General features: G+C 35.0%; 1 protein-coding gene across 1 annotated transcript in view; it reads left to right on the forward strand.

Annotated features, from left to right (window-relative positions):
• Window positions 1–19785, forward strand: part of LOC135845062 (RNA-binding Raly-like protein) — a 196293-nt gene that overhangs the window by 10439 nt on the left and 166069 nt on the right. The window contains exon 2 of the mRNA XM_065363526.1: window positions 12974–13055. The gene's annotated coding sequence lies outside the window, so the exon portion shown is untranslated. The remainder of the gene's footprint in view (window positions 1–12973; window positions 13056–19785) is intronic.

Below are 19785 nucleotides of genomic sequence, written 5' to 3' on the forward strand. Positions count from 1 at the left end.
ACTAGGAGGTAAGGGAGCCTGCATGAATCCTGATCAGGTTCTTTGCAGAGATGGTCGGGAGCAGAGGCCCCACTCGGTGGCTACCAACCAGCGGTGTCTTGCCTCCAGGCAGAAGGGGAAAGTTTGTTGGTACTGCTACAAACAACATCATTGCACAATATTAAAGAGTATCTGAAACACTTCAACATGTTTATTAGTTTCAAGCATGGTAAATATACAATGTAAAATGGTAATATTGCACAACAATATACCTATAGCACAAGATGGATTCACAGGCTTGGTTAGGCAAGGCACTCTTGTATTTGTCTTAGTCTGCTCTACATTAATAAGTAAATCAACAAGTTGTCAAAATTGAGATGGAATAGATGGACGGTGAGTTCCAGCACCCTGAAGGCCCCTGTTGCAGATCAGTCGCTAATTTGGCACAAGGATACATGTGTCCCTCGAGTAAAGTCAACACTTGTGGACATGAACACCTATCAATGTGTGGTCCAAACAGCCAGAGTATAACTATAGCAGCACCAGACACCGCTCAGATAAAAAAGATGATAAGGAAGGATGTAACTCCCGCTATGACATCACAGTTGTAGTATGTGTGACAGTGTACATCAAAATCAAGCCGGATCAAGAAGCTAAACTCTCATCTGATCTCGCCCTCATCTTTCCAATCATAAAACCTACTGGAGTCTTAGCCAGACTGACGAAGGAAAACTAAGTAAAATCAACAAGGTATATATATAGAAGGAAAACTAGGGAAGGAGAGTCACTCTGTACATAAAATGAACAAAATAAAAAAGTGTGGGAGTGACCTCTTGACTTGAAGAAGAGAAGAATACCCATTTCATATAAAGTCCTAGCCCCAGTTGACCACATGCTAGCAAAAAGCTAGCGTTTTATTCGCGTTTTGATAAGTTGCTAGCAATTTACTCGCTTTTTGTGGCCAGCAATAATTGTCTCGCTAAAAGTAAGCGATTTTCTTGCAGTTTTTCGCTAGCAAATTCAATTCTAGCAATTTTCGAGCTGTTTTCCAGCGACTCTCAGCTAGCTTTTACTTCACTTTAACTTGCTCGCCTTATGCTAGCGTATTACTGGCGGATACTTGCTCACAATTCTATGCTAGGACAGTTCAAGCAATTTTCTCGCATATCTCAGCTAGCTTTTACTTCACTTCATACATGCTCGCCTGATGCTAGCGTATTACTGATGGATATTTGCTTGCAATTCTATGCCAAGAAAGTTCAAGCAATATTCTCGCATATCTCAGCTAGCTTTTGCCTCACTCTATACCTGCTCGCTTAATGCCAGCGTATCACTGACTAATATGTACCATTGTACCTGCTCACAGATGATAGGAAACTTTAGGTAATATTCTTGCATCTCTGAGCTAGCATTTACTTAGCCATCTGGCTCTAGAAAAATGTAAGCATATCTCTAGTTTCTGCATCTGGTGACTTGGCGTTTTTTTTGTAGTCAAATGATAGGAACGTGCTACCAGATCTTATACGCATTTCTCACCAATAAACCTTTTTCTGCGTTATTTATTGCAGCAAAATGCGAGCAGGTATCTTTTACATCCCTCAGCGCGCATACAAAAATCATTAAAAATATTCCTGCATATGACAATAGGAGTAATTGCCCCCCCCCCCCCCCCGATCTTCCGGGGCAACTTTTTTCTTAAAGGGGACAACAAAATTTCATCAAATGGACATGGAAAGCTGTAATTTACTCTACACTCCAATTTTAACACCCTCTGAAGACGACTTCAGGTGGGTTCAAGTCATTTTAGAGCCTCCAGTAGGCTTTTGAAACTTGAAATTCCCACAACATTAATTTATCAATTGGAGTTGGCAAGCTGAAATTTACTTCGCAGGTTTCAAATGGTTTTGAAGCTTCCAGCTACTTTTAGGAAATTCCAATTTTCCAAAACACGCCATACAACCTTCGAAAAGTCGCTGGAGGCTCCAAAACGACTTGAAATCCACAAGCAGTCGACTTCGTAGCGTATTAAAATTAGTTTGCAGAATGAATTTCGACTCTCCATCTCAGTTTGATGAAATTTTGTGAAAATTTAAAGTTTCAAAAATCTGCTGGAGGCTTCAGGAATTTTCAAAGAGTCGCTGGAGGCTCTAAAACGACTTGAAATTCACCTGCAGTACTTCGTAGCGTATTGAAATTAGTTTTCAGAATAAATTTGAGCTTTACAACTTCAATTTGAGTTTCAAAAATCTGATGGAGGCTCCAGAACTGCTCAAAACAAGTTGAAACCGTTTCCCATCGATTTGGCATGTCGAAAATAGGGTATATCCCAAATTTCAGGTTTCTTGGTCAATTTGGTAAAATTTTGATTTTTTCTCACATTTTGGCCAAAATTTGATTTTTGAAAATTCACCAAAAATCGAAAAAGGTACTTTACCACTTGAAATTTTGACAGGTGATGAATTTTTGCATGATCTTTCGATCTACGTTTGTAAGGTTTGAAAATTTTCGTGCACGTCCTATGTTGAAACGCAAAATCTGCGATTTCGGCTGACCTTTCAATCAAAATGGCCGCCATTTTGTAAGTAAGGCCAATTTTTTTCAGCAAGTTTGCTTTAAAATGTTCCTTAGGATGTCCCCTTTAAGGAAAAAGTTGTCCCGGAGGATCGGCAGGGGGTGCAATTACTCCCATTGCCGTGGACTAAAATGTTGTTCAAATGTTTTTGAAATTTTCAATTTTCATGGTTTGTTTGATACTTCATTTTCAAATTTTAAATTTTGACAATTTTTCTATTTAAAAAAAACGTCATTTTTTATTTAATAAAGAGATTTTTCAACCTAAGCGCTAGCATAATGCTAGCGAATTGCTAGCGTCAATCTCTCTCATGGTATAGTTTGCTACTCTTAGATAAAGTGTGTCATCAAGTTGAATGTAAGCTCAAGGTGGTATCTTGTTGAAAAGTAAGAAGAGTGACATCACTCTTCTTATACTGTCCCAAGATGCTAGCGTTATGCTAGCTCTGAGCTGGGACAGTCGCCTAATTTTTGGAATTTCCTGGAAAACTACCACCTGTTAAAGGTAAACACCCAGAATTTTTAAAAATTAACTAATAGTAATTATTTTACTGATCAAAGTTTTTCTACGCTAGCAAAATGCTAGCTTCTTGCTAGCATAATTTGCGCTAGCGTAAATGGTGCCGGAATATGAGACACTTTTTGCAAAAATTGCTAGCAAATCAGTCGCGATTTAGTCGCATGTACGTAGCAGAATGCAGAGCAAAGTGCCAACAAAATGCTAGCTTTTTGCTAGCTTTGTGCCAGCTACGTGCTAGCTATTTGTGCGCAATTCTGCTACTCTAATGTGACCTAATCGCAACTGATTTGCTAGCATTTTTTTAAAAAAGTGTCTCAATTTCCGGCACCATTTACGCTAGCACAAAATTTGCTAGCATTTGGTCAACTGGGAGTTGGGATACTAGACACTGTCTGAGTCAGCAAGTCTTGCTAGTCTATATAAACAAGCCTTGTATTCAGAGTTGAACTGAATGAGCAATGTAACCAATTCCTTAGCAAAATCATCGAACCTTTCATCAAAAATAATCTTATTTGTTCGGTCTATAAATTTGTATTTGGAAAAATGCACTTTAGCTCCTGGAACTTTCGGGTGCCATGATTTACTAATTGTTGAATTCATGCAGCCGCATATTTCTATAGATCTAAACATCTCCTCCATACCAATTATGCTTCACCAAAATACCACATTCGGCATCTGTAATTTCATAGGGCGTCGAGAACATTTTGACCAGCAATTTTTGACATCGGCTGGCAACAGAATTATCACTCATACACTCGATTAAATTGCTTACGATTTTCATGGTCCGAGGAAGGTTATCTCTATCGATGGTGTCGGTCTTCTTCTGGGTGCATGCTTTGTCAAATAAGGAAAACATCACATTTACTATGCATAATCCCGGATTTTCTTTTTCTTCTTGTAATACACCTTTCTTTTTCCATTGCGGAAATTCTTCTCTCAAAACGTCTGCAAATTTTGATAACCGATCATTCCGAAATGGATGCTGAATATTTGGTGAATTGGCGCGTGTGAGTAAATATTCGTCTGATGTTAAAAGCCACTCAAAAAATACTTCTAGCTGTGCCCGTTTCGTCATCTTCTTGAGGGCTTCTCGAACTACTCCCTTTCTCGCCCAATTCTTTACATTTCGGACCGAATGGAGATCACTGTATGCTTCTGTTTTTAATAAAGCCAGAATTTGCAACTCCTCGAAATGTTTCACAAAATTATAATCCAAGTACTTAAGTTGAATTACCTTAATGCCATTTCGGGTTATTCGCGCGCAATCGCTCAAAACGATGATGTTATTTAGTTCCTCGTTTGTCCTCTCTAGCTCCTCGTTTGTCCTCTTTAGCTCATTTACAGTGTCTAATAATTGAGCATAACTTGGGGTCCCGGTGCTTCTGGTATCCTCTGAGTTTCTCACTACTAAGCAACATTGGGTTGCGGAAATAAAAATAAAAATCATGGAAATAAACTTCACCATTTTGAGTACATAATAACATCATAGCTTAGGTATAACTTCTTTTCACTTAGGTACTGAAATTAATTCTTGGAGGTCGACAGTTTTCTCAAATTACAGAAGGTAAATTGATCAGATAAGTTATAAAATAATTAACAGCCGATTGATAAAGTAGCAATAAGTATCTTATGTGGAAAATTTCTTAATAACAAAACTATTTTTCATGATACCAATGTAAAATTATTTTCTTTCATCATATCTAATCTGCTGTATCGCCTTACAAATTGAAATAATTTTCTTAGATGAATTCAATCTCTTTATTCACATTGAAAAAATTTTAAGAGAAAATTTATTGAAATATTTCTTCTTTAAGATTTTATTTTTCAAAGTGTTCTTATTCTAAATGAAGGTATACCAGATCTTTAAAATGAGATGCTATTCATTCCTCACAATCAATTATAAGTTGATGAAAATAATGAATCAAATTAAAAAAAAAAACTAGACAGCTAAGCAAAGCTTAGCTGCAAAGTGTGCGTAGCTAGCTGCCTTTTCTACAGCTATAACCGTTATTGGCATTATTACATCTAGGTAGTGCATAATTGAATCAACCATGTCACAGTAATGAGAATTTTTGAAACTCTCACTGCTTCAAAATAATAATTGTTTTTCAGTGTTTTCATATTTTCCAAATTACAATAGGTACTTCAGAATAATTTATAAGCTTGTATTGCTTCTAAATTAAGAAATTTCCAGTTGTTTTTCATAGTTTGCATTGTTTTAAAATTTACAAAATTTCAAATCAATTTCCCGAATTCCCCATCGCTACAATTTCATAAACTTTTCAATAAATTTTCAGAATTTTGCATTGCTGCTGAGTTAGGAAATTTGCAATCAATTTTTAGAATTCACATTGCATCTAAATAGTCAAATTTTGAATAATTTTTCAGAATTCTTATTGTCTTTAAATTAAAAAATTTCAAATTCAATTTTCAAGTTCATATTGTCCACAAATTGTAAAACGTTTACACAATTTTTGGAATTCACATGCCTCCAATTTTTCAGAATTCTCATCTTCTTCATAAATATTACAGTGCTTATTTCATATAATTTTCAAGTTCACATTATCTGCAACTTACAGAACTTTTAATCAATTTTTGGAATTCTCAGAGTCTCTAAATACAAATTTTCATATTATTATTTTTTTTAGAATTTCCATTGTCTTCAAACCAATTTTCAGAACTTGCTTTTTATTCTAAATTAAGAATTAAATCTTATAAAATATATTAAGAATTTGAATTACCTCTAAATTACACGAAAAAAATATGGGTAATTTTTACAAAAAAAATTAACTAAATACTGGTATTTAGCACAATTAAGTACCAGATCCAATTCAATAATTTTTACTGTAATTGTATAGTAAAAATTATCATTTTAATAAATTTTGCTATAGGTACCAATAGTAAAAATCATTTTGTTTTAATAATTTTTACTAAATCATTATAATAAAAATTACATATTGTGTATTGTTTCAATTGTACAAAAATAAAATGTGATCTGTCACGAGAAAACCAGGTTAGTGTCCAAAAAATCGATATATTTTTTTTTGATGGATATTGGTAGTACTCAGGGTGCAGAATCTGCCTGCGGTGGTAAAAACGTTCGCGAACGATTCTTTTGACCCTAAATTTAAGGTTAAAAAAATAGAGCAACTACAAAAAAAATGGGGAAAATTTTTTTTTTTCATTTTCTTAAAATGTATGCCCGGGGGAGTCAACATGCAAATTTTTGTGGATATCCGCTCACATTTGTAGGATTTAGACCATTTTTTAAAAATTTGAATGAGGCTTAAGCTGGAAAAATCAACTCTTTTCACCTTGAACAAGTTTCTTGAAAAAATTGAAAAACTCGATAAATAACTTTATTTTATGTTAATAATTCATTCTTAGTAGTTTTCGCGAAATTTTTGGTGCGAAATTTTAAAAAAACGAAAAAATCGATTTAGGGAAATTTCGATTATCGGCCTTTGGCAACCCTGATTTTGAAAAAAAATGTCAGGTCATGTTGGCACCCCTGGTGGTCAAAAATGGTCCAAGTTTCACGGACCTACGAATCATAGATCCCCGAACACATAAATTCAAAACTTCAAATGCTTGCCTGTAAAATTTACATTTTGGACACTAACCTGGTTTTCTTGTGACAGATCACAAATTAGTTTAATTACTCATTTTGAAGTAATTTTTAAATCATAAGTAAAAAGTTGAAAATTATTCATATCAAGGTAATTCTTACTATACTTATGGCTATATGTAGACAAAAAATTAATGAAATGAATTTTTAGTTAGCAAATGATATCATAATTCATAACTCACTTTCAGCATTATTTTTGCCTCATTAGTCATTATCATGTACTACATAGGTAACTCCAAAGCATTTACCTATCCAATTTCCCTACGAAAAATACTAATTACTAGAGACTAAGGATACTTTTCGGCATCGTGTGCTGTCGAGTGCTTTCGGCTACACTCGTTTGACTTGTCTCCATGAAAATGAAATATTCTCCTTATCAAAGATGAAACTACTGTTTCCTTTTTGTTCAAATCTTTCTTTTTCATAATCATATTATTTAATACAAATATTATACGTATTTTAATGATAAAACTCGTGTTAGTCCTGTTTCTTTTGAATTTTAATCTGTTTCATATTTCGTCGACAGTCTTGTACTCTTGTTAGACAACTTAGTTTCCAATCCGAACATTACCAAATATAAAGAAAAAACAGCTGTGATGATACTAGTCTTTCGAATTCAATTTGAAGAAAATGTAAAACTTTAACAGAAGTGACGTTGTTGTACAAACATTTGGAACTTGGAAGTTTTTCAAAAGAAGATTGATATCACATCATGATCAGTCAAAGTCAAAGTTGAAAAAAAAAATCTAATAATCAGATTTCCAACTGCTCACCAGGCATTTAACCCAAAGTATATTATTAAGCAACAAAAAATTATTGTATTCTACAAGAAAGACAATGAAGAATATGTAAAAGACAATATAATATTCGAATATTATAATTAAAATTAAAAATATCAAAATCTCAATAATCTCATCAACAGGAACAGGGAACTTGAATCATTACAAAGAATAAAGTCAAACGAGGGTAGCCGAAAGCACTCGACAGCACACGATGCCGAAAAGTATCCTTAGTCTCTAGTAATTAGTACGAAAAATCTGTCACCTACCTACTTATCTCACGGGGATTCGAACCTGGGTCCCTAAACTTCCTATTCCTACCTACATGCCCTAACCATTCGACTACGAGTTCACATGGTGGATTACGGCATTAAAAGAATATATTTGTTGGGTAAACGCCCCACCAAACCACTCCCACTTGGAATATACAGCTAACAGATGAGGGGTGTAACAGGGTACAATGAGACAGCTGATTTGAAAAGCGGTGATGGAATAGACTGGGGGTATAGCAGGGTACAATGAGCGGCAGGTGTTCTACAAGTCCCCTTTTCCCTTTTTTAGGATTTAATGCATTAAAATAATGAACTAAAATTGCAATTACTCAGCAATTACCCATCCGAATTGAATGAAAATTAATCTATTCCCTCCGCCTTAATGATTCTCAAATGGTGTCCAATAGGTACAAAAAACGGTTGGATAGCTTAAGAGAACATTCATTGTAATTGAAATTTCAATTTCTCAAAGCGAAACCAATAGTGTGCTACGCACGCTAAAAAGAAAATCACTCTCCTGTAAAATTTTACTTTTTTGAGATGTAACCTCATTACTCCCAAGGTGCGAAATGATCGTCTTCTAGTTGAGACACCTCCCTTGTTTAAAAAGGTTGTGATAAGAATTGTTGACCAGAAGGATAAAGGGGGGTTCAGTAAATTTTTTTTCTGGGATTTTCAGGACGGAAATTTCTGGCTATATAGCCTCCCCCCCACCTTCATTTTTTTGTCATCCATCTGAGGTGACAAGCTGTACTTGAAAATTGAATAAAGCCATCATTAAAATACGAGTATCTGAAGAGTTGTTGTGGGAATTGTTGACCAGAAGGGTAGGCGGGTTCTGCGCCAGGAATGAAAAATTTCGCGTTCCAATTGCGTTAGGACGCATAGGAATGAAAAGCTCTACTTCGTTCTTCCTTCCCTTACTTTGAAAAAAGTAACATTCTTACTGGAATGTCAAGGGAGAAAATTTTTTTGCCATTCAGCCCCCCTCCCACCCATTGTAATTTTTTTCAACCCGTTCAAAGTGACGAGCCTTGCTTGGAAATTGAGAAAAATCATCATTAAACAGATCTTTGGTGCTAGAGTACGAGTTTCCGGAGATTTGTTATGAGAACTGCCGACTACAACGGTAGGCGGGTTCTGCGCCAGGAATAAAAATTTTCAACTCATTTGTAACGAACTGCTTGTATTTGAAAACCTGTTCTTCGCGATAGCATTTTTGATTTTGGTAATTTCCCTGTATTCGGTGTTGCCCTTCCCCCTCCCCCTCCTACTTTTCTCCCGAGGATAGTTTTGATCCGAAAAACGTGAATATAGACAGCTGGAAACACTTAAACCATGGAAATTTTTTGTTTCAAATCCGAATTGGAGATGAGTCGAATTCCCCCCTGCCACTACTCAAGACTTGAAAGAAAAAGTGCACGCAGAACTCACACGCGTGACATTTTTGGTGGTGAAAGACGTATATAGTATGAAATTTGAGAAACCCTAGCAGGGTTAATTTATTAGTTTATACGTGCTCGTAAATAGCGGTACACGAAACAAAAACATGTTAGAAACCCTTTACGTTATTTGAAATGTTAAAGGGTGTTGGAGCGAATTGGCAGATAAGTGTAATGCAATTATTGTCAAAATAATTATTGCCTTAGGTCGTATTATTCGGGCGTATCAGTGACAATTCAGTCGGTCGGTGTATTTTATAACGTTAGATAGTTGGAAATTGAATATTAAATATTCAATATTCGGAATTGTTGATTCGAATTCGGTATTTCTATTTATTTTCGTCCGGTATATTGTGTGTTATATTAAGCTGGACTCGCGTGATAAATAGTATGCGAATTCGCGCCTCTATTGTGACCGTTTTCAAACCCTATGGCTTCGGTCGGGTCGGTCGCAGCTTCCACGTACATATGTGCGTCGTCTGTGAACTGCACAAATACATCACCTTGCTGCGCACCCTTGTTATACACAACACACCGAAAATTAAAACGAATTATATCGGATTTATCGCGTATAGGTACCTGCTACTTTATTTATCCACACACACCGATGGTATAATATTAAAATTCGTATAATTATCGTCGCAGTTATATACGCGATTTTGTAGAATTTCGCACATCGTTTCGCAATCGTCTTACAATATGCAGCCAGCTCGTACTCGTATTGCGATAATCCGCGGCAAATATTTCGATACCAATGTAGGTATACTTACCTATAGGTATCTACTGTTCGAGTACCATATAGCCGAAATTTGCTCTATCAGTATCCTTTCCTTTCTCCTCCTTCATCGATCCTCATCGAGACGACGGCCGCCACGATGCTCCCTTTCGTTTAATTGTACGCGACGTGAAACAAAAGCGATTTGCGAAATACCAAGGAATAGGAAGAATTCGAATTATCACAGATTGTTAATGCGGTTCTCCTTGGAATTTCCATCGTTTTATTCACCGCGTCTCGCTTGCGTTTTCTTCTGTACTGCAGCGTCGAAAATTAGGGCGTTAAGCAATTCGCTGTATGGTGCAAAACAACTAGAATTATTCGGAGTGTATTGCGAGCTTTCGCGATTATTGTAAGCAGGAAACGGTGGTAGTGTTTTAGAAGTTCTAATATAGGTTTTAGAAATCGTTTGGGTTTCGGTAGAGGGGTCAAAAATGGTAAAAGATGTTCGAAAATGAATGGGATGGCCGGTCAAGATTATCGAATTGGTCCCTGGCGACGTTTTGAAACAAAACTGGGTCCAAAGATCGACTTCGCGACGAGGAAAAAATGTTGATCGAAATTCTGGATCTGCAGTACAATAATTTTAGGAGTTGTGAGGGAAGAGGAGGGGGGGGGGCAAAATGTTTTTTATGGTTAATTTTGTAATATTTCAACATAAATACAGATTACTTATAGAGATAACAATTTTATATTTTTTGGAATGTAATGATTTTCAAAACATTTTTAAGAGTTTGAGAATTATGATTTGCTGCTTAGACTATCTTAATACATGAAAACGAACCCTGAAGAATAATTTTTATCTCACGTGAGCCCATTGGAAAGGATAAGGGACTTGTACAAAAATTTTTTCAGTGCGGTGAAAGTTTAGCTAATTGAAGATTTTAGAGAGATCTGGGGCTTGAGAGAACTTTACCCCCTCCCCCTCCTCCCGTTCTGGAGCTTGCTTCAAGTACCTGTTGTTCTAAATCGGTATGACTACAGGGTTGATCGAATGTTAAAGTAATTTCCCTCTCCAATTTTCAATAAAAATAAACTGCTGTATAATTATTCAAAAATTACCTAGCGATCCATTAAAATGAATCGAGCATTTATTAATAATTTTGAGCCTAAATGGCCGGTCATGATTTTTGAGATTTTTGAAAAAGTGTCATGCTACGTATCAACATTGGTTAGAATTTCACGAGAAATTCAAATAGGTATTTCGACGAAAATGTTTTTGGGGTACTTATGGAGATTTTTAAGCACAAAATTGGGTCATCATTTTTGTGGAATTTTTTGAAAAAGTTTTATGAAACTCATCAAAATGGGTTAAAATTTTGCAAGAAATTCAAATATTTTGGTAGAAATGTTTTTTGAGTGATTTTGAAGAATTTTGAGCCCAAATGGGGGTCATAATTTTTGGAATTTTTGAAAAAGCCTTATGCATCAAGGTGGGTTAAAATTTTGCAAGAAATTCAAATATTGAAATAAGAATGTTTTTTGCATGATTTTGAAGAATTTTAAGCCCAATGAAATAGGGTTATAATTTTTGGAATTTTTGAAAAAGCCTTATGCAACTAACTAATCAAAATGAGTTGAAATTTCGCGAAAGATTCATCAAATATTTCAACGAAAATGTTTCTCGAGCACTTCTGAAGAATTTTGAGCCTTGAATTGGGTCATTTTTTGGGGATTTTTGAAAAATTCTTGTGATCTTACCTATACTTATTAAAATGAGTTGAAATTTCGCAAAAAAATCAGATATTTCGACGAAAATTTTTTTTGAATACCTTTGAAGAATTTTTAGCCCAAAATTAGTCATTTTTTGGGAGATTTTTGAAAAATTCTTGTGGTACCTTTACCTTTACCTATTATTAAAATGCGTTGAAATTTTGCAAAAATTCAAATATTTTGACAAAAATATTTTTCGAGCACTTCTCAAAAATGTTAAGCCAAAAAGGCTATAGGTGGATAAGTATGGTGAATTTACCCCCGAGAGCTTCAGGGTTGATATTTGCATGGAAGGTGGGTACCCTTGAGCACCTTCCATCACGAAAGTTTCAGACCCCCAGACCCCTCCCCCCGTTTTTGAGAAACCCCCCTTTTCTGAAATTATCTACAATAAAATTTTTTTTCTCAGCCCCATGTGAACCGATTTTTTCAATTTTGTAGTATGTTGTAAACATCCATAAGAGGTATCTCCTCTAAAATTTTCACACCCTCCCCCATATTTTCCCCTTAAAATGGAGTTTTTGAGCTTTGTTTACCTGTTTTAGCGATGACCATGATTCGGCACAAAAATGGGAATAGCATTTTCAAGTGTGTTTTTGACTCCCCTAAAAAATATAGATATATTTTTTCCAAAAAAAAAATTTGAGGCGGGTCGTGGTCAAAAATTAGAATTTGAAAAAACTTACAGAGAGGGTAAAAATGGAATCTAGTGTAAATTATCGTTTTTTATGAACGAGGCGTCGTTTCCGTATAAATCGAACCCCCCGAACACGAATATGAAGTCCAGTTTTATGCTACCCTCATCTACACCCCTCCAGTGCCTCTGCCCCCACTTCAATATTTGTTGTGGCTCATGGATATCGTGCGATGAATTCTCTTAGGATGTGAAAATTAATTTTTCTTGGACCCCTGCAGACTTAACGACGTGTATACGTAACCATTCTCGTGCCAAATTGCGTAAAAACCATCCCCCCTCTCTAAGACTACCGCACCAGTCTCTCTCAGGCGAGCTAGAGCTAGACTAAACATATATCTGGACTCTGGAGTGAGGATCAGTAATTCCCCCCCCCCCCCTCCCCTTCACTCATTGTGCCACAAGAATTCCAGCCAACTGAATATTTTTTGCCACTCGAGTAGGTAATTACTAAAATTATCAGATTTTCATGATCTGAAAAATGACCCACGCAATCCCATAATTGATATTGCATTTTTTTTATCAACTTTTGCTGCAAAAAAACGAATGCATTTGTTTGAAAAATTTAAATCAAAGTTGGATTTTTTTTCTTGTTTACAGATTATGGTGATCTAACTTTCGAGCACTCATTCAAGCCCATCATCGATCGCTGAAAACACATTTCATCGTGCAACAGCTTTGGGTAAGTAGAAATACCATAATACGTAACATTTCGCACGCAAATACTCGTAAAAAAAAAAGGCTACAAGGGTGCATGATGCGTATTGCGTACATTTTACACTCGTCCTACATCATCGTCGTTGTCGTCGTCGTCGGTATCCCCGATGATATCGTAATTAATTCATTAGTTTTTTTATTCGTTTGGGAGAGCGCGAGGCCAAGAGACGACAGCGACACGAAAGAACACAGCAGAGTGTCGTACTGTGTCTGTATATAGTCGAATGTCGGCTATGATTTAGCGAATGGGAGGCGAGTTTTTCGGCGTATTAGCTCCGGGATACGGTATAACAAACATTTTGTAAAAGTGTTATCCGTTGGTAGTTAGTTGGTACGGATACGCGGTTTAGCCAAACAGCGTAAAGCACTCAAGCTCTTTAATTGTGTCGAGTTTTGCTGTTTTCGCGAATACGTACTTGAAACAGCTCGAGCTCGGACTTGGACTCGGACATCGCGGTGCATATAGACTAGAGCTTCATCTCTCTTTGATATCGTAGCACATACCGCCTCACACGTATTCGCGTAGTTTACTTTCTTACTCGTGCGTGGTGTCGTAATTATTGTACGCTCGCACCACTGTCATTGCTACGAGTATGCAGCTTTTGCTTTTGCTAAAGCTCATCGTCATGCGGTTTATCGCGTTGATTACATTGGTAGTTGGTGGGTATACTGCTGCGTATGATATCAAAGTGTGCATCTTGCATTACAATACCTGTGTCAATTTGATTGATGTAGACTGTGAAGTAATCTAGTGTCATTTGTGGTGATGGTGGTCGTTTCAGTTTTTTTTTTTTTTTTGAAGTTCAGAAATCACTAGTCGTGAGTTGAGCTGACCTGTAACTCTTGCGTGGGGTCATTTGGTTTTGTTAGTTGGAGAGATTCGTCGAGGTAGTGGAAAATTTAGTTGCTCAGATAAGAAATCGAGGGACCTGAAAATTTTCCAGAAAAATTGAAACAATGTATCTAATGTTCCAAAATGCTCCATTGCACTTGATTTTTAAGTTTTTGGCAACCGATCATTAATTTTTCAAAAAGTAGCCCTATTTACTGAAAATTACGGTAATTGACTGGAAATGATCTCGCATAAAGAGTACTCGAAATCTAAAAACAAAAATTCTCAATTTCTTTGTATTTTTTTTGGGGGAAATATTTTTTGCACGACGAAAAAGGGCGTCATCACGACAAGCATTTTTTCGTTCATAAAAGATGAATGAACGACGAAAAATGATGAAGTTCCACGCCAGATGACGCCCGACAATAAAGTATTTATGAACAAATACGATTTTATAACGAGATAAGCAGTATTCACGACAGAACATTATCAGTTCAATTACAATTACATTTTGTACAAATTTTGACAAATAATCGACTGAGGGTTTCTTTCAAAAAAATTTGAGTGAAATTGTAACTCAGTAGAAGAGAATTAAATTGGCCTAAGCGATGCGAGGGCAAAAGCTTAGGGAAAAAAATGAGAATTTTGAGGATAGATTGGGTTTTTTGCCTTAATTTTGACTGAATTTTTTTGAAATTTCAACCGTTTTTTTTCGAGTTTCGTAACTTTAAAAATAGGTACTGGTAAGTTTTTGGCTTACTTTTTTGTAGAATTGTGATTTTTTTCTTCTTTCAAAAGTTACGATTTCCTTTTAATTTGACCATTTTTTCAGGGAGGGGGGAACTTCTTCAAAATTCGATGAGTTTGTTTTCTTCATATTTGTAGGTGATTTTTCTTCAAAATTTTGTCGATTTTTTTCCGAATTCGTAGACCTACTTTTAACTATCGCGAGTTCTTTGTCCCGAATTTTCAGTGATTTTTCCTGAACCGAATTTTCGAGAGTTTTCCATTTTCATCCCTTCTACGATTTTGTTTCGAATTTTATCGATTCGTTTTTCTGATTAAATTTTTGTTCTCGATTTCGACGAAACCTTTTTTCTTGAATTTTTTGCAATTTTTATGATATTTTCTTCTAATTTTGCGCCAAATTTTAGTATAATTTTTTCCACCTTTGTGAAATTTTCCTCTTTACAATACAGTTTTTTTCAAGTGTTTGAGAGGTTTTTTTTGAATTTTTTTGGGGCTTTCTTGACTTTACAGTATTTTACGTTTCATTATTTTAAGTTCTCGTAATTGATTCTATTTCCCAATTTTTGGACGATTTTCACCGAATTTTCGTGTTTTCACTTGTGCCTAAATGTTTGTGAATATCATCGTGAGTTTTCATAAGTTTTTTTTTTTTTTTTTTTTTTAATTTTTAATATGTTTTTTCTTAAATTTTAATACGTCTATGTTAAATTTCGCTCTTGTGTTTTATTCTTAGTGACTTATTGCAATTTCCAAAAAAATCTCAAAAATCCTGTTTTTGCAAACATTTTAAAAAGTATTGTTTTTTTAACAAATTTTTTCCTCCCCAGATCTTGATAATTCCTCTGCTTCCGGTTTGGGTCATTTTCTCTCAATTTCAATATTTTTGTTGCATTTTTTTTGAAATTAATTGTGTCAATTTTTGCCAAGTTTTGATGTTTTTTTCTCGCGGATTTGAGTATTTTTTTTAATTTCCGAAGCACAGTACATTTTTTCGTATTCGAATATTCAAACCGATTTTCACAAATCACTATTTTTCCCAAATTTGGATCACAAGCTCGCCTCTCCCGCCCTTTACCATTGATTTTGATGAGTTTTCTGTTCTAAAATGATTCTTCTCATTTATGGAATTTTTTCATATGATTATTATTTATTCTTTCTCAACACTCAAATAATTTTTTTCATCAATTGCTCGCTCGTGTCAAAATTCCTGCAATCTTACAATTGGTATTTTTGTGTTTAATCTTTCGAAATGATTTTGGATAAGATTAAATTTAGCTCCTCCCTATTTCGGTGGACTGCTCTCCTCCCCCATTGCTTTCAATTTTGCAATTTTTTTCATTAGTTGGGGTGTTTCCAGAATCCGATATTTTTTCATACTTCCTTTTTGCTTTTTCACCCAGCTTACTTTCGAAGTGTTGATAAATGGTTTTTATTCGAATTTTGATGATTTTTCTGGTTACTTTTTCCAGCTGTTTTGGTTGTACTAAAGTTACTTATTTTTGAGAAAAATTCTAGTACAATCCCTGTATTATCATTATATCCACTTTACTCGACCTTAATAAAATATCTCCAATGAAAAATAAAAGTATCTAAAACTGATGGACTTTCTCGAGACCAGAAACACATGATTTAACTCTGACGATATGACTGACAGGAAAATGGAAGGAATGAAGATAGCCTACGAGTATTTTAACGATTGCACGCGGTTATCGCGCGAACTCGAAAAACCTTTCGAAAAAAAGACATTACGTAACTGGCGTTGAAGACGTTGTAAAAAATCGTATCCGCAAGGGTGCTTCTTTTTTTTTAGGTAATAGCCTTTAAAAGGTCTATTACGAATTTGAAATAATACCAACACAGCAAGGGTGCTATATAGGTATGACCTTCGTAAATAGCAAAACATAGCTTTTGTCGAGTTTCACCAGCAACGACTTATGAGCGTATTTCTTTTTTTCGTCTTCTTCTTCTTCTTCTTCTTCTTCACCAAGTTAAATCGATTAGAATATTCCATTTCATAGTAGGTTTTTTTTTCACTTGGCAGTTACTTCTTCTTTTTTAAAAGCACTTTTAAAAAAGTTTTATTCTTTTATGCATTTCGCTGGTACGTGAAATTGGTTTTCGGTTTTCTGGGTAGTTTGTCGTAGTAGTCGTCGTCGTCATTGGCGCAGAAATTTATTAACTGCATTCGCCAAAGGGATTTTTTTCCCTCACTCGTTCGCCATCTCATCTCGCTGGTGCTGTAACACACGTGTGTACAAGAAGCTTCTTCTATGTAGGTAGGTATATGCTCGAGGAAAAAAATCTTTTTAGTGTTTCCTCCTCCTGTGGGGGGGGGGGGAGAGAAGCGCAAGATACACGAGTAAATCCAACGTAAATAAGTTACATCGTTATCTGGTGTTAAGTTAATGAGTCTAGATTAATAAAGTTATATATAAACAAGAATGTGCTCGACTTGCAACTTTGCCTCGTAGGTAGTAGGTACACCGAAGACCAAAGTGCCAACGTTATAAAGTCTCAACGAGCTAACTTGGCGACAGATGTACAACTCGACCAGGGAAAACTCCAACATATATTATATTTCAAGGCGACAAAGCTCACATATACTATACCTAACCCCAGCGCATGGGAGATGCGAACAAACAGCGCTATAATATTATAAAGTTGAGTATTCTCACCAGCCTTTGCAAAAGCCGCACGTACCCTTTCTTACAAAATTCACCGCCTTCTCGTCTTCTATTTAATTAAAAGAATTTTCTCTATGAATATTATATCGCGGTTAATAAATTCTTCTACGCAATATCTATTGGTACAGTTCCTCGAACTTCCCCCTTCTCGAAGAACATAGCACTATGGTAGTTGAATATCGAGCTTCTTATGGTACTACCTCCGAGTAAATAAAACTTTGGGACATATTTTTTCCAAATGAAATGCTTATCTAAAGGGAAATACGGCTAAGTTAACAATCTGCCTTTTTTTTCACCATTCCTCCCTGCGTTTGGCTTCTTTTTACAAAGTTAATAACACGCAGAGAAAAGGGTGCTACGTGCCTTCTCTTCTGTCGCGCTTGTTTAGGGTAATTTACGAGTTTCCGTTAATTAGTTTAAATGTTATTAAAGAGTTTGCGGGCAATTAAGTCTTGTTAATTTCCTTATACTAGGCTCTGTTTGCTTGCTTCGCGTTAATTACCGAAATGTAAAAATATTCGCCAATTTTCAACCAGATAAGTGAATTGCGAGTGTTTTTTAGAATCGACCGGTATCATTGTTCTATTTCATAACGATTCAAGTTTATGCGACGAATACGAATGCGAATTCGTTTGATAATTAGACTTTTTTTTAAAAAGAGAAAGCGGTGGGAGGAGGGGGCGATGGAATGGAGATGAAATTAGAGAGCTAAATCTTGGAGGTTGGAATGTTTGAGGAAATCGATGAAAACGTAGGTATTGCTGCAACCGGATTGTTCACTGTCTGAATAATGACTGGCACAAATGTGACAGTGGTTTTCGAAATAAATGGATTACAGTGTTGCCAAATAGCTGTTGCTTTTTAGTGTGCGTAGCACACTATTGGTTTCGCTTTGAGAAATTGAAATTTCAATTGCAATGAATGTTCTCTTAAGCTATCCGACCGTTTTTTGTACCTATTGGACACCATTTGAGAATCATTAAGGCGGAGGGTATAGATTTATTTTCATTCAATTCGGATGGGTAATTGCTGAGTAATTGCAATTTTAGTTCATTATTTTAATGCATTAAATCCTAAAAAAGGGAAAAGGGGACTTGTAGAACACCTGCCGCTCATTGTACCCTGCTATACCCCCAGTCTATTCCATCACCAGCTGTGTTTCATTGTACCCTGTTACACCCCCGGTCTGTTAGCTGTAAATTCCAAGTGGGAGTGGTTTGGTGGGGCGTTTACCAAACAAAAATATATTATTTTAATGCCGTAACCCTCGTAGTGAATAGGTGGCTGAGTGGATAGGGCATGTAGGTAGGAATAGGAAGTTTAGGGACCCAGGTTCGAATCCCCGTGAGGTAAGTAGGTAGGTGACAGATTTTTCGTAGGAAAATTGGATAGGTAAATGCTTTGGAGTTACTGCTAAATAATGCTGAAATGGAGTTATTAATTATGATATCATTTGCTAACTAAAAATTCATTTCATTAATTTTTTGTCTACCTATAGCCATAAGTATAGTAAGAATTACCTTGACATGAATAATTTTTAACTTTTTACTTATAATTTAAAAATTACTTCAAAATGAGTAATTAAACTAATTTTTGTACAATTGAAACATGTAATTTTTATTATCATGATTTAGTAAAAATTATTAAAACAAAATGATTTTTACTATTGGTACCTATAGCAAAATTTATTAAAATGATAATTTTTACTATACGATTACAGTAAAAATTATTGAATGGGGTACTTAATTGTGCTAAATACTAGTATTTAGTTGAATTTTTTTTGTAAAAATTACCCATATTTTTTTTCGTGTAATTTAGAGGCAATTCAAATTCTTCACATATCTTATAAGATTTAATTCTTAATTTAGAATAAAAAGCAAGTTCTGAAAGTTGGTTTGAAAATTTATAAATTTGAAGACAATGGAAATTCTAAAAAAAATAATATGAAAATTTGTATTTAGAGACGCTGAGAATTCCAAAAATTGATTAAAAGTTCTGTAAGTTGCAGATAATGTGAACTTGAAAATTATATGAAATAAGTATTGTAATATTTATGAACAAGATGAGAATTCTGAAAAATTAGAGACAATGTAAATTCCAAAAATTGAGTAAACGTTTTACAATTTGTGGACAATATGAACTTGAAAATTGAATTTGAAATTTTTTAATTTAAAGACGATAAGAATTCTGAAAAATTATTCAAAATTTGACTATTTAGAGGCAATGTGAATTCTAAAAATTGATTGCAAATTTCCTAACTCAGCAGCAATGCAAAATTCTGAAAATTTATTGAAAACTTTATGAAATTGTAGCGATGGGGAATTCGGGAAATTGATTTTAAATTTTGTAAATTTTAAAACAATGCAAACTATGAAAAACAACTAGAAATTTCTTAATTTAGAAGCAATACAAGCTTATAAATTATTCTG

The sequence above is a fragment of the Planococcus citri genome, chromosome 4, assembly GCF_950023065.1.
Source record: "Planococcus citri chromosome 4, ihPlaCitr1.1, whole genome shotgun sequence".
Classification (NCBI taxonomy): domain Eukaryota; kingdom Metazoa; phylum Arthropoda; class Insecta; order Hemiptera; family Pseudococcidae; genus Planococcus; species Planococcus citri.